Raw genomic sequence first — 2,752 nt, forward strand, 5'->3', positions numbered from 1 at the left:
TCGTCCTGCTTCTTGATAGCCAGAGAAAATTTTGATTGCGTAGTTGTCGAGCTGGAGCGTGCAAATTGAGAGAATGCAGCAGTTGCGGACAATCAATAACGTTTGTTAAGATGTCGTACACGCAGATCCGTTGCAAGTACGTCCTCCTTTTACTCAAAGACGTCAGTGACAAAAGACCACATCTCTTGGAATAAGGTGGTAAACGTACAGAATCTCGCCAGGGCAATCTTCGTAATGAATAGCGAAGAAATTTTTTCTGGACCCTCTCTATCCTTTCGATGTGAACGGATTGGTAAAGCGCCCAAACAGGTGCAGCATATTCCACTCACTTCGTACTAACGAGCAGAATACTGTTTTAAGAGCATAGGGGTCTTCAAAACTCAGTGTATTTCGACGAAGAAATCCGAATAAGGCAAACGTTTTTGCTGTGGTTGTCGAGATATGCTGTGCGAACGAGAGCTTTTGATCGAAATTATCTCCGAGATCTTTTATCGTTGAAACTCTTTCTAAGTGGAGTCTCTGAGCGAATATTCGTATACAATTAATGCTCTAGTCCTGAAAAAACTTATGCATTTACACTTTCCGACATTCACTTCCATCCCATGCGTGTCACACCATAACAATAATTTGTTCATATCTTCCTGAAGCGCAATGCAGTCCACTATCGAGTCAATGACTCTGTAAATTTTTAGATCATCGGCTTACAATAGTTTAGACGAGTTGATGTAGGTAGCTATGTCGTTTATGAAAAGCACAAAGATAAGCGGCCCTAGGTGACTACCTTGTGGAACACCGGATGGCATGTCGAATTCTGTAGAATGTGTTCCTCGGATGTTTACGTAACCTTGGCGTTTTACTAGGTAGGAATGCAGCCATTTTATTATCCACCATCCACCAAACTAACACAATTTGTTTGAGTGAAATTGTCGGTTTTTCGGTTAGAATGACCAAAAATTTGGTAAAACACTCTCAAAAGTTCGGCAATAAGAATGCTGATTTGATTTGTTTTGCAGTTTTCGGTAATTATTTCGGTGATAGATATCGAACACCCGTACCCTGTTGAAAATTCGGTGAAAACTATTGGCTTAGGAGATTTTGATTTAGTGCGTTTTCAATACTTCGGTGAATATTACCGAAATATATCTGTATTAATGAAAAAAAATATTTTGACTGACCATTAAAATCTAGCAATTTGGAATGCTGTCACTTTTCATAGTTACCGAAATGATTGACAATCACACTACTAACCGGGAAACTACGATTTCAGTAATTCATTTAACCGACGTTTTGTTTACCGAACATCCACAGTGCGTTCGGTAAAAATAGCTGGTCGTTCGGTAAATAAAATCAGTTGTTCGGTTACCAAAAGCAGTCGTTCGATAAAAATTACCGAAAATCCGGTAAAAAATCGGATCTTCGTTAAAAAAATTGGACATTCGGTAAAAAATTTATGAACGCTCGGTAATAAAAACGAAGAATTGGTAACTTTTATACAGTTTGTTCGGTAAATATTGCGGTACTTCGGTAACTCGAGCAACATTTATTTGATAGAAGTTTCAGTGAAACTTTCTTGTTGATTAGACAATAGATACTTTGCATATTGAATATTGAAAATTTGGTGAAATTCTACCGGTTTCGGCGATTACTTTGATCTTCAATTGACGGAATTTAGCAAACTTGTCAAACTGGTCCGCTTAGTGTTTACTATGATTTTTTTTTTTTTTTGTTTCGATTATAGTCGTTTTACCATCTTTGTGGCATTCGCGAAAGTTATTGAAAAAACTTATCCGGTACAACTGTGTTCGATGTTTACTCTTGGGCTCGAACTCACGGACATCTGCTCAGGAAGCAACTGACTTGCCAACTGAGCTATATCTCAAGCCCAGTGTTTACTATGATAATATCTTTAACTTGTGTCTATACTAAAATCGTCAAGTTCTTTTTCTGGTAATGTTTCTACCTTTTAAAAATATTCGGCAATAACTGTTGAGCGTTCGATTTTATGATACCTACAAATATTTACTGTTTGTTAAAAGAGTTCCACCAAAACTGGACTACTTTCAATGATTATTAAATCAATTTATCGAGTACATTTTACTAGGAAAAACAACAACTGCTGAGTTCACGAGTTGAAAAGTGAAAGTTAGAATAACAAGAGCAATAATCAAACCCGGATTGAAAAATTAGACAAAAATCGGGCGTGATTTTGTCCGTTCAACCCGTAAAGCGATTCGAAAACAGACTAGGAAACGAACAAATATCCTGATGAGGAAAAGTTGCACAACTTTCCTGATGAGAAAAAGTTTTGGCAAGTAAGCTGTCAAAACAACCGGGTCGTTTCCAGACCAAAATCGGTCAATATCCGGCAGAAATTGGTTTGAATTCAGACAAAAATTGGTTCGTTTACAGACCAAAATATGCCTGTCTTCTTAGATGCAAATTTATGCTGGTGGATATTGTTGGAAATAAACAAAAAAAAAAAGTAATTGCAGTCATGAATATTTTAAATTTTTATTTCACAATTTTTTCACACTCTAAATCCACGTGCTCGCATAGAATAACATATTAAGATCAGATTAGAAACAGTTAACGCGATCGTGCGTTAAAAAAAAAACGAACACAAACACATACAGGATCTCAATGAAACTTGATGTTTCCTTGAAGAGCAAGCATCTTACAAATGTTATAACTACCAATCCAGAAAAAGTGTACTGCCGTTACCGGGATTCGATTTCATGCCCGCTGGCTTAGA

The sequence above is a fragment of the Uranotaenia lowii genome, chromosome 3 (genome assembly GCF_029784155.1).
Source record: "Uranotaenia lowii strain MFRU-FL chromosome 3, ASM2978415v1, whole genome shotgun sequence".
Lineage (NCBI taxonomy): Eukaryota > Metazoa > Arthropoda > Insecta > Diptera > Culicidae > Uranotaenia > Uranotaenia lowii.